The sequence below is a fragment of the Microtus pennsylvanicus genome, chromosome 18, assembly GCF_037038515.1.
Source record: "Microtus pennsylvanicus isolate mMicPen1 chromosome 18, mMicPen1.hap1, whole genome shotgun sequence".
NCBI lineage: Eukaryota > Metazoa > Chordata > Mammalia > Rodentia > Cricetidae > Microtus > Microtus pennsylvanicus.
In genome coordinates, this window is record NC_134596.1 from 2,702,930 (window position 1) to 2,716,586 (window position 13,657).

Below are 13,657 nucleotides of genomic sequence, written 5' to 3' on the forward strand. Positions count from 1 at the left end.
TGGGTCACCACCTCGTGGTGCTACACACATTAATGGAGGTGGGTTGATAAGGATGTGAGAGTTGGCCAGTAGGAGGCTGGAGCTAATGGGCTAAGCAGTGTTTATATGAATATAGTTTGTGTGTTGTTATTTCGGGGCATAAGCTAGCCAGGCAGCAGGGAGCCGGGTGGCAGGAACACAGCCCGCAGCTGCTTCTACATGTGTGTGTGTGTGTGTGTGTGTGTGTGTGTGTCTGTGCATGCATGCATGCACACACGGGTACACAGGCGTCTTTGAGTATCATCGGACTCCATGGAACTGAACCATAGGTGGCTGTGAACTGCCCAGTGTGGTGCTGGGATTTGAACTTGTGTCTACCACGGGATCAGCACAGCATCCTCCCCCTTTAGCCCGCTCTCCAGCCCCTGTGGCCAGGCTGATCTGGAGCTTGCTTTTTTTGCAGACTAGCCTGGAGCTCACTATGCAGCCCAGGCTAGCCTCAAACGCACAATGTAGCTCAGACAGGCCTCAGCTCACAGCAGTTCCCCTGCATGAGTCTCCCGAGAGCCGAGGTTGCAGGTATGCGTGCCCTGCCTTGCCAGGCTGTGAAACACCTTAGATTCTCTCAAAGCCATTTTTCCCACTCCCACTCAGCCCAGTGGGAGGTAGCAGCTGCCTCCCTGGTTCCCACAGGAACCCCCCTGATGCCAGAACCAAAGCTGTGATAATTGCCGTGTTGTAATTCTTTAATAAATGCCTGTCTCCCCATCCCAGGCCATGATCCCCAGAAGTCCTCATCCCATTATAATTTCAGTATAATTTAATTATCCATTGTTCATGTCCCCAGGAAATTCCCATGAAGTGAGAGGAATGGCTAGATGTCAGTGGGAAGATTGTGGAAAGAAGAAAGAGCAAGAGAGAGAATGCTAGAGGGGGGGGGGAGAGGAGAGAGAGGAGAGAGAAGAGAGAGAGAGAGAGAGAGAGAGAGAGAGAGAGAGAGAGAGAGAGAGAGAAGTATTGTTGTATTGTTGATGGGGTGTTCACCTCCTAAGCACAAAGCCCTGGGTACCATCCCCAGCCTGGAATAACCTGTGAATTCTGGTGCTCACCTGAGTCCCAGTATGTAGGAGGGGAACAGAAAAGGATCAGAAGTTCAAGGTCAGGCAGGGAAATAATAGCTCAGTCAGTAATGTTCTTGCCTTTCAAGCTTAAGAAGCTAAGTTCCGATAGAACATCCCCATTGTCTCAGTGTGTGGGTGCACCCCTCGCGGTCCTGGGTTCCTTGCTTCCTTGCTCATGCTCTCTCTCCTTCTCCTGATTTGGACCTTGAGATTTCAGTCCGGTGCTCCAATGTGGGTCTCTGTCTCTGCCGCCTTTCATCACCTGATGAAGGTTAATATTCAGGAGGATGCCTATATGTTTTTCTTTGGGATCACCTTCTTATTTAGCTTCTCTAGTATCGCGAATTATAGGCTCATCGGGAACTCACCAAGGCCAGCTGGCCTGGGTATGAAAAAAGCATGGGATAAAACCGGACTCGCTGAACATAGTGGACAATGAGGACTACTGAGAACTCAAGAACAATGGCAATGGGTTTTTGATCCTACTGCACGTACTGGTTTTGGGGGAGCCTAGGCAGTTTGGATGCTCACCTTACTAGACCTGGATGGAGGTGGGTGGTCCTTGGACTTCCCACAGGTCAGGGAACTCTGATTGCTCTTCGGGCTGATGAGGGAGGGGGACTTGATCAGGGGAGGGGGAGGGAAATGGGAAGCAGTGGCGGGGAGGAGGCAGAAATCCTTAATAAATAAATGAATTAATTAAAAAAAAAGAAGCTGAGTTCCGTTCCCAGAAGCTACGTAAAAACCAAGGGGCCAGACTGTAGCTCAGATAGCAGAGTGCACACAGGGCATGCAGAAAGCTGGGTTCAATCTCCAGCACTGTGTGAATAGGGTGTGGAGGTGCAAACCTGGAATGTGGAGGCAGATGGATCAGAAATTCAAAGTAATCTTGGTTTTATTTTGTTTGTTTGTTGTTTTTCAAGACCGGGTTTCTCTGTCTAACAGCTCCTGGCTGTCCTGAAATTCTGTAGACCAGGCTGGCCTCATAATCAGAGATCCAACTGCCTCTGCCTCCCGAGTGCTGGAATTAAAGGTGTGCACCAACACTCCTGGCCCTGTGACCAGCCTGGAACACACTAGCCCTAGACCACCAAGGGCAGACGTTTAGAATACTGCCCTTCTCCATGTATGATCTGACATTCTGTTATCCTTTTCCATGTAGGAAAGGGCCATAGCAATGGGGATTGTGGGAGTCGGGAGGGTAGAGGCAGTGTGCACTGAGATTACCTCAGTCTTCAGGTCATTCAGTAAGTGGGGATAGGATGCTCTGTTCACTCCTGAGTCGCATCCTTGCATCCCTGGGTCAGGCTCTAGGGATGCCTCGGAGACTGGGTCCAGGAGAGTGCCGGACTTCCTCATGTATCTTGCACACAGTGGTTGCCATGTGCTAGCGTGAGGTTAGCATCTTACCCTTTCGCGTATTTATTGTGATTGTTTTCAGGCAGTAAATACGTACAGAGAAATAGTAGAACCGGGTGTGGTGGCGCACACCTTTAATTCCAGTACTTAGAGGCAGAGGTGGATTATTTTGAGTTTGGCCAGCCAAGAATATATAATGAAACTCTTGGCCGGGTGGTGGTGGCGCACGCCTTTAATCCCAGCACTCGGGAGGCAGAGGCAGGCGGATCTCTGTGAGTTCGAGACCAGCCTGGTCTACAAGAGCTAGTTCCAGGACAGGCTCCAAAACCACAGAGAAACCAAAAAAAAAAAAAAAAAAAAAAAAAAAGACAAGAAAAAAGTCGTACATTCTTCAGACCGTCCAGCAGAGGGCAGAAAAGCCACACATGGGAAGGGTCCTCTCCCGAGGTGCCAGTGAGACACTGTTCTGTCCTGTCCTCCTTGAGCTGATGACCTCAAGGATGTGGTGGTGAACGGACTTCGTTGTTGAAGTATCTCGGGTCCAGAAACACCAGGCTAATTACAAGGTAGACAAATTATATATAGTTTTTATTATAAGGAGCAAACTCACGAAACAGGAACGAGAAGTCCAAATTTAGCTATGTAGTGCGGGAAACACACAGAGAGAGAGCTAACCCTGGGCCACCCGGTGGTTTTTCTCCTGGTACCCAAAAGATCACGCCCTAATTTGGCCCCACCTCTTAAAGTTCATTGGCTGACAGAGATTTCCCCGGATGGAGCCTGGCCAGGAGGAGCTTCACCATGAATCAAACAACCAGAACATTCTGGCACTGGGTGAGCGCTGGCTAAGTCACCTTCTTGTCTATGTGTGTTTTGAGACAGTGTTTGCTCTGTAGCCCTGGCTGGCCTCCAATCCTTGAGCTTCCTGTCTCAGCCTTCCATGGCAAGGATCACAGGCATGCACCACCATACCCCTCCCCTGAGCTTCCAGCCGTGGGACTCCTTGTCTTCTGCTAATGTTCCTATGTTCCAGACTGTCTGTACAGGCTTGCTGGCCTCCTGCCTGGCCTGTCTTCCTCTCCTTTCTTTTTAAAAGTTAACTGGTCCTTTACTGTAAATATTTATTGTGAATGGAGACTGCGATTTCATTTCATGGCCACCCAGACCTGAATAATCACATAAAAACTCTATTAATTACAACATTATTTGGTCAATGGCTCAGGCATATTCCTAAATTAACCAATTTCTATTATTTTATATTTTACCAAAAATATCGTAGTTTGTTACTTCACATCTTGCTTCTTAGGCAGCTATAAGGCGTCTGTCTGACTCTGCCTTCTTTCTCCCTGCATTCGGTTTTCCTGCCTAGCTATATTCTGTCCTGCCATAGGTCAAGGCTGCTTCTTTATTAACCAAGAGTAATAAAACATATTCATAGCGTGGTATTACTGGATCTTGGGGTAGGTTGATCCCGAATTTCCTGAGAAATCGCCACACTGATTTCCAAAGTGGTTGCACAAGTTTGCACTCCCACCAGCAATGGATGAGTGTGCCCCTTACTCCACAACCTCTCCAGCAAAGGCTATCATTGGTGTTTTTGATTTTAGCCATTCTGACAGGTGTAAGATGGTATCTCAAAGTTGTTTTAATTTGCATTTCCCTGATGGCCAAGGAGGTTGAGCATGACCTTAAGTGTCTTTTGGCCATTTGAACTTCTTCTGTTGAGAATTCTCTGTTCAGTTCAGTGCCCCATTTTTTAATTGGGTTAATTAGCATTTTAAAGTCTAGTTTCTTGAGTTCTTTATATATTTTGGAGATCAGACCTTTGTCTGTTGCAGGGTTGGTGAAGATATTTTCCCAGTCAGTGGGTTGCCTTTGTGTCCTTTGCTTTACAGAAGCTTCTCAGTTTCAGGAGGTCCCATTTATTCAATGTTGTCCTTAATATCTGTGCTGCTGGGGATATACGTAGGAAGTGATCTCCTGTGCCGATAAGTTGTAGAGTACTTCCCACTTTCTCTTCTATCAGGTTCAGTGTGTTCAGCCTGATATTGAGGTCTTTAATCCATTTGGACTTGAGTTTTGTGCGTGGCGATAGATATGGATCTATTTTCATTCTTCTACAGGTTGACAACCAGTTCTGCCAGCACCATTTGTTGAAGATGCTTTCTTTCTTCCATTGAATACTTTTAGCTCCTTTATCAAAAATCAGGTGTTCATAGGTTTGTGGGTTAAAATCCGGGTCTTCTAGTCTATTCCATTGATCGACTTCTCTGTTTTTGTGCCAATACCAAGCTGTTTTCAATACTGAAGCTCTGTAATAGAGTTTTGAAGTCAGGAATGGTAATGCCTCCAGAAGTTCCTTTATTGTATAAGATTGTTTTGGCTATCTTGGGTTTTTTATTTTTCCATATAAAGTTGATTAATGTCCTCTCAAGATCTGTGAAGAATTTCAATGGGATTTTAATGGGGATTGACCTTGGTAGTATTGCCATTTTTACTATGTTGATCCTCCCAATCCAAGAGCAAGGGAGATTCTTCCATTTTCTGGTATCCTCCTCAATTTCTTTCTTCAAAGACTTAAAGTTCTTGTCAAATAGATCCTTCACTTCCTTGGTTAGAGTTACCCCAAGATATTTTATGCTATTTGTGGCTATCATGAAAGGTGATGCTTCTCTGATTTCCCTCTCTGCTTCCTTATCCTTTGTGTATAGGAGGGCAACTGATTTTTTGGAATTGATCTTGTATCCTGCCACGCTACTAAAGGTGTTTATCAGCTGTAGGAGTTCTTTGCTGGAGTTTTTGGGGTCGCTTATGCACACTATCATATCATCTGCAAATAATGAAAGTTTAACTTCTTCCTTACCAATTCGAATCCCTTTGTTGTCTTATTGCTGTTGCTAGAACTTCAAGCACTATATTGAAGAGGTATGGATAGAGTGGACAGCCTTGTCGTGTTCCTGATTTTAGTGGGATGGCTTTGAGTTTCTCTCCATTTAATTTGATGTTAGCTCTCGGCTTGCTATAAATAGCTTTTATTATAGTTAGGTATGACCCTTGTATCCCTAATCTCTCTAAGACCTTTATCATAAAGGGATGTTGAATTTTGTCAAATGCTTTTTCAGTATCTAATGAAATGATCATATTTTTTTTTCAGTTTATTTATATGATGGATTACATTGATAGATTTTCGTATGTTGAACCAGCCCTGCATCCCTGGGATGAAGCCTACTTGATCATAATGGATAATTTTTCTAATGTGTTCTTGGATTCGGTTTATCAGTATTTTATTGAGGATTTTCGCATCGATGTTCATGAGTGAGATTGGCCTGTAATTCTCTTTCTTGGTTGAGTCTTTGTGTGGTTTTGGTATCAGGGTAACTGTAGCTTCATAGAAGGAATTTGGCAATGACTTTTCTGTTTCTATATTGTGAAATACATTAAGGAGTATAGGTATTAGGTCTTCTTGGAAGTTCTGGTAGAATTCTGCATTGAAACCGTCTGGACCTGGGCTTTTTTTGGTAGGGAGGTTTTGTATAACAACTTCTAATTCTTCGCAACTAACAGGTCTCTTTAGATTGTTCACCTGGTCCTGGTCTAACTTTGGTATATGGTACTTATCTAAAAAAGTGTCCATTTCTTTAACATTTTCCAATTTGTGGCATTTTGTGGCTTTTGTAGTAAGATCTAATGATTTTCTGAATTTCCTCTGTGTCTGTGGTTATGTCTCCCTTTTCATTTCTGATCTTGTTAATTTGCATATTCTCTCTCTGCTGTTTGATTAGTTTGGATAGGGGTTTATCAATCTTGGTGATTTTCTCCAAGTACCAGCTTTTTGTTTCATTGATTCTTTGGATTGTTTTCTGTGTTTCTATTTTGTTGATTTCAGCCCTCAGTTTGATTATTTCCAGTCTTCTACTCCTCCTAGGTGAGTCTGCTTCTTTTTTTTCTAGAGCTTTCAGGTGGGCTGTTAAGTCTCCAATGTGTGCTTTCTCCATTTTCTTTAAGTGGGCACTTAGTGCTGTGAACTTTCCTCTTAGCACTGCTTTCATAGTGAGTGTCCCATAGGTTTGAGTATGTTGAGTCTTTATTTTCATTGAATTCAAGAAAGACTTTAATTTCTTTCTTTATTTCTTCCTTGATCCAGGTGTGGTTCAGTAGTTGACTGTCCAGTTTCCATGAGTTCGTAGGCTTTCTGGGGGTAGCATTGTTGTTGAATTCTAATTTTAATCCATGGTGATCCGATAAGACACAGGTGGTTACTAATATTTTTTTGTAACTGTTTAAGTTTGCTTTGTTACCGAGTATGTGGTCAATTTTCGAGAAGGTTCCATGAGCTGCAGAGAAGAAGGTATATTCTTTCCTATTTGGGTAGAATGATCTATAGATGTCTGTTAAGTCCATTTGATTCATTACCTCCCTTAGTCCTCGTATTTCTCTGTTAGGTTTCTGTCTAACTGACCTGTCCATTGATGAGAGAAGAGTGTTGAAATCTCCTACTACTAGTGTGTGTGGTTTGATGACTGCCTTGAGTTTTAGTAATGTTTTTTTTACATAAGTGGGTGCTTTTATATTAGGGGCATAGATATTCAGGATTGAGACTTTGTCCTGATGAATTGTTCCTGTTATGTGTAAAAAATGTCCCTCTCCATCTCTTCTGATTGATTTTAGTTTGAAGTCAACTTTGTTAGAAATTAGTATGGCCACACCTGCTTGTTTCTTAGGTCCATTTGCTTGATAAACCTTTTCCCAGCCCTTTACTCTGAGTAGATGTCTGTCTTTGTGGTTGAGGTGTGTTTCTTATAAACAGCAAAATGTTGGATCCTGTTTTCTTATCCAGCCTCTTGGCCTGTGCCTCTTTATAGGTGAGTTGAGTCCATTGATATTAAGTGATATTAATGACCAGTCGTTGTTAACTCTGGTCATTTTTTCTTTTTTCTTTCTTTCTTTTTTTTTTGGTATTAGAGTTTGTGTGTTTCCCTTCTTCGAGTTGTGCTGGTGAAGGGTCATTAGATGTCTGAGTTATTGTGGTCATTGGGTTGTGACTCCTTGGGTTGTGATTTTCCTTCTATTACTTTCTGTAAGGCTGGATTTGTGGCTATGTATTGTTTAAATTTGTTTTTATCCTGGAAACTTTTGTTTTCTCCATTTATAGTGAACCAAAGCTTGCTTGGGTATAGTAGTCTGGGCTTGTATCCATGGTCTCTTAGTTTCTGAAGTACATCTATCCAGGACCTTCTGGCTTTCATGGTTTCCATAGAGAAGTCAGGTGTAAGTCTGATAGGTTTACCTTTGTAAATAATTTGACCTTTTTCCTTTGCAGCTCTTAATATTCTTTCTTATTCTTTGTTTTATGTTTTGTGTTTTGATTATTATATGGCGAGACTTTTTTTTTTTGGTTCAGTCTATTCAGTGTTCTATATGCTTCTTGAACCTTCAAAGGAATATATTTCTTTAGGTTGGGAAAGTTTTCTTCTATAATTTTATTAAATATATTTTCTGGACCACTGAGCTGTACTTCTTCTCCTTCTTCTACCCCTATTATTCTTAGGTTTGGTCTTTTTATTATGTCCCATATTTCCTGAATGTTTTGTGATGAGACTTTGTTGGTTTTGCTGTTTTCTTTGATCAGTGTGTTTATTTTCTCTATGGTATCTTCAGTGTCTGACATTCTTTCTTCTATCTCTTGTAATCTGTTGCTAGTACTTGTCTCTGTAGTTCCTGTTCATTTACCCAGATTTTCCATCTCCATCCTTCCCTCGGTTTGTGTTTTCTTCATTACTTCCATTTTATTCTTCAAGTCTTGAACTGCTTCCCTTACCTGTTTGATTGCTTTTTCTTGTTTCTCTTGGTTTTCTTGAGTATCTTTGAGCGATTTATTCATTTCCTCTACCTTTTTGTTTGTAATCTCTAATTGTTTATGGCAGTTTTTCACCTCCTGTTTAAGGTCCTCTATTATTTTCATATAATTCACTTTTGAGTCGATTTCTTCTAATTCTTCTGGAGTAGGGTGTACAATTCTTCTTATTTCAGGATCCCTGGATTCTGGTGATGTCATGTTGCCTTTCAGGTTGTTAGAGGAATTCTTGCGTTGGCGCCTTCCCATCTCTTCCTTCAAATGGAGCCAGGAGAGGCCTGGTGTCTTGGTCCAGTCTTTGCTGTGACTGACTCTCTGGGTGTATCTCCTCAGTGTAGAAGCAGGAACCGTTCCCGTGCAGATGGAACTCCTCAGCACTGAAACATGGACACCTGGTAGTCCAATGACCTGTGGACAAAAGGGCGAACTTGGGGGGCAGGGCAGGGTCGAGTAGAGCACAGGAGACCCTGCAGCACAAGCTGAAGGTGCCCGCGATCCCTTTTGGGGGTCCTAGAGGCCTGACCGATAGGCAGGCACTCACCGCTCTGGGTGGGTAGCCTTAGTGTAGGAGTAGGAAACTGATCCTGAGCAAAGGACCTTGCAAACAGCGCAGGCTTGGGGGCAGGGTCGTGTGTAAGAAAGACAGCTCTGCAGAAGGAGCTGGGGGAGGGGGGTTTGTGCTCTCTTCTGGGACAATCCGCCCCTGGATAGCACACACTCACCCATCCAGATGGAACTCCTCAGCACCTAAACAGGGACGCCTGGTAGCCCAATGAGCCGGGGACAAAAGGAAGAACGTGGCAGGCAGGGCAGGGTCCAATGGAGCACAAGCTGAAGGTGCCCGGGCTCCCTTGCAGGGGACCTTGAGGCCTGCCCAGTATGCAGGCCAGCTTATAATCTTATGGAGTCCTCTGTGTGATTTTCTTTGGGGCTTGCAGGCTGTGGGGTACTGGGCCCCTTCATGTTACACATAATGGATCTGCGAGGACTTTTGCATAAAGAATCAAAATAGCTTAAGCCAGTTTTATTCTTAAAAAAGATTTTAATTTTTATTAGCATGTGTATGTGTGTGTGTCTATAAATGGGCATGTGCCCATTAGTGCTGGCACCTGAGAAAACCAGAATAGGGCACCAGATTTCCTGGAACTGGTTACAGCTGGTTGTGAGCCACCCAGTATGGGTGCTGGGAACTGAACTCGGGTCCTCTGCAAGAGCAGTAAGTGTATGCTCCTGACTGCTGAGCCATGGCTCTAGCCCTGAGAATTTAGATTTTGTTTTGTGTTTAAAACAGGGTTTCTCTATGTAGCTTTGGAGCCTATCCTGGCACTCACTCACAGAGATCCACCTGCCTCTAATCCCGAGGGCTGGGATTAAAGGTGTGCATCACCACCGCCCGGTGAGAATTTAGATTTTCTTAAAAAAAAAAAACAGTACTGGGAAGTGCTGTAGTCATGGGGCATAGATAAAGCTGAAGTTTAAATGGTGCTGCTTGGCTGTCCTCTCTAGCTTCATGCTACGACCTCTCCAAGTGGCAGTTAGCATGATTACCACCCACTTGAACATGTTTTACCTATCAACCACATATGTAAGTCTCAAGGAAAACTCTGGTTGGTTCCCTTTTGCCGAAACACCCACGGTCTTGAGCAGACCAGTAACTATGGAGATCTGTGGCCATCGGGCAGGGTCATTGCCTTGGCTGCAGAGATGAGAAAAACATACCTCATAGGTCGATTCCTTCCTTCACTGCTCTTCTGGGACAGCTGGAGCCAAGCTCCCATCCAAAAAGGGGAAAATGGCTTCCTGGGGATTTCTGTCAATGATGTTGGACATCTTTATGTATGCATACAATTTTTTGGTCAAGTAATGTATGCTTATTATAAAGGATAATTTGAAACATGCCCAGAAACATGAAGATACCAATTCCTTTTATCTGCCTAGCTCCGAAATTCAGTAGTTTTTCTTGAGTGTGTTTGCTCCTGCACCTTCGGTGTGTATTCTGAACGCCTGCTTGTCAGAAAGCACAGGTGGATGGTAGGAAAGACACTTCCTCACTTCCAGGACGATGACCTGCCCTGCTCCTGTGTCACAGTGCTCCCGTGTCTTCGGAACAGGGTAACTTTACTTGCTGTAACCTTGCTGTGGGAACACTCTTGCCACATTAGCCCGCTGGCAGTTCCTGCCATTGCACAGGCTGTTCGTACCCCTGGGGCTCTCTCCTAGGCTTCTCTCTGCACTCTGGATGCTACGCATTTCCTGCAGAATTCCCGTTAGAACGAAATGAGCATCCTCTCTGCCTTTGTCCCTTCTTTGGGGGACAGTCCTCAGAGTCAGATTCCCAGGATCCTCGTGTTTCCAAGGCAAGCACTTCACCTCTCAGTCCTGACCTTGAACTTTCAACTCTCCTGCCTCTGCCCCCCAAGGTTCTTGGGGGCATTGCAGGTGTGTGTCCCTACACCCTGTTCACTTTCCAATGGTTTATTAGCGATTTCCTATCAACCAAGAACCGTCTGCTTCTTTCAGAGAAGGAATTATTAGCTAATATAGTGAGAGGGTCACCTTCAGGAGCAGGTGGCGCAGGTGTTTGTTTAAAGCTGTCAGCGTTGCGCTCTTGCTGTAGTGCCTCAGTTTTGGTTAGGTTTATTTTTTAATTTATGTGGGGGGGGGTGCAGGGGCTTATGGAGGTCAGAAGAGGGTTTCCAGTCCTGAAACTGGAAGTTCCAGGTGGTTGTGAGCCACCTAATGTGGGTGTTGGGACCGGAACCAGCCATGTCCGGCCCTACAGGTTCACGATGGAGACGGAATTATCCTTCACGATGGCAAGGTGCCCACCCACTGTGCTAGGTTTACGTCCTAGCAGCTTAGAAACTCACACAGGAAGCATCTCGCCCAAACACCCCTCCAAATGCGTCAGGCTTTCCCAGATGCACACTGACCCGCTGTTCTCTGCCCACATCACCTTGAACCTGAACCTCTCAGTCCCCCCTCACCCGGCCTCTCCCCAACACTCATTCCACTCCTCCTCTCCATACTAACCGACTTGAATGTGCTCCTCAAGTTCCTATTTAGAAACCTAACACCCACCGTGTGAGGCCTTGCAGAGGTGGGAAGTCTCGTGAACTTCCAGCCCTCCCTGGGAGGAGGTGCAGTGGCAAAGGTCAGGCAGAGGGCGCACCTGGCTTGAATTCCAGTGCAGCACCTGGGCTTAGAACTCTCTGTTGTGAGGCTTCCTTTTATTTACGTGTTTGATTCTTATCTGAGTGCTTCCTGAAGGGTTCAGAGCCTTTGCAAAACTTGGTTATGAGATGACCGGGCAAACCATGAGTTCTTGTGACTGGGAATTGCTCAAGCATTTGGGTCCTTCAAATGACTCAAGATAAAAGGTTTTGGTATGTGGAAACTGACTTGCTAGGAGGTGTAAATTGTGCATGAAAGACCCCCAGAGAGGACCTTCCCTCCGGTGAAGACCCCGTGACCTAGGCAGACACTCCGAGACCACTGGAAGCAATCAGCAAGAGGTTTATTAGGTAAACACAGGTACCTGCAGGCGGCAAAGTCTTTTGGAGGACTTGCGCGCCTGCAGACTGGGAGGAGGTCTTTTTATAGGAAGGAAAAGCAGATTACAGAAGCAGATGCATGGTTATTGGTCGATTGGAATGAGGCAAGGGGCATAAATGGTTTTTCCTTTCCCAGCATAGATGTATGGCAACTGACATCCTGTCATATAGATGTTCTATCTTATATCCTGCTTTGCAGATGTCCTATTTTATAGATGTCCTGCTTTACAGATTGTCCTATCTCACAGATATCCTGCTTTACAGATGTCCTATTTTATAGATATCTTTCTTATATTAGTTATAGCCTTTATTTTTAGACAAAAAGGGGGAAATGCAGTGGTATATTACTTGTGTTTTAATAAATAAAGCTTGCCTAAGATCAGTGCAAAGCAGCCACATTAGTCAGCCATACAGGCCAGGAAATGGTGGCACACACCTTTAATCCCAGCACTTGGGAGATGATAGAGGCAGATGCATCTCTGTTAGTTCAACACCACCCTGAGCTACACAAGACTGAATCTGTCTAAAAGAGAAACAGCTCACACAAAGGCAATCCCAGCAGTTGGGCTCACATGCCTTTATCCCAGCTCTAGGGAGGTGGAGACAGGAGTGATATGGCTGGGCAGAGAGAGGAATATAAAGGGGAAGAGACAGGAACTCAGTGGAGTGTTGAGTGTGGGGTGTGGAATCTTCAGGATTCATGGAGACAAGATCTTGCCCATTTTTGGTCTGAGGTAGAAGAGGCAATAGCTGGCTGTTTTGCTTTTCTGATCTTTAGTTTGAATCCCAGTATCTGTCTCAGGGTTCTTATTATTCATGCTACAGTCTAGGCTATGTAGAGAGATCCTGTCTCAAAAAAAAAAGGTTAAAAGATAAAGTTTTCTTTCTTTAAGACAGGGAATCTCAAGCTGGAGAGATGGCTCAGAGGTTAAGAGCTGCTCTGCCAGAGATCTTGAGTTCAATTCCTAGCAACCACATGGTGGCTCACAACCATCTTCAATGAGATCTGGTGTCCTCTTCTGACATGTAGGCATGCATTATGGCAGAATACTGTATACACAGCTTGTAGGCCTACAGATTGGCAGAATACTACATACATAAGAAAGAGATAAAGGAAGGAAGGAAGAAAGGAAGGAAGGAAGGAAGGAAGGAAGAAAGGAAGGAAAGAAGGAGAGAGAGAGAGAGAGAGAGAGAGAGAGAGAGAGAGAGAGAGAAAGGAAGGAAGAAAGAAAGAAGAAAGAAAGAAAGAAAGAAAGAAAGAAAGAAAGAAAGAAAGAAAGAAAAAAGAAAAACAGGGCTTCTCAGTGTAGCCCTGGCAGTCCTGGAACTTACTCTACAGACCAGTAGACCAGGCTGGCCCTGAACTTGGAGATCTGCCTACCTCTGCCTCCTAAGGTCTGGGATTAAAGCTGTGTACCACCACTGTTTAGCCAAAAAATAAAGATTATTAAACTTTTTGTTGTTGCTGCCCAGGGACAGGGTCTCACTCTGTGTCTCAGGCTGGACTCACAGCACTCTTTCTGTCTTAACCTCCTGAGTGCTGGGATTGGAAGGAGGAGCCACCACTCTTGGCTATGTGTTCCTTACGGAAATTTCTAAATACAGAAACAAGTAGAAATGTGAACATTATAGACCCTGCAGTCAGAGGTTTCTATCTCACCTGTGAATACTTACACATTAGCATAACTCTTCCTCCTCCTCAGAGAGCGGAATACCAGGGGACAGAGGTGAGGGGACGGGACACCCAAGGGTGTGGGCCGAAGACGGGACACCCAAGGGTGTGGGCCTGG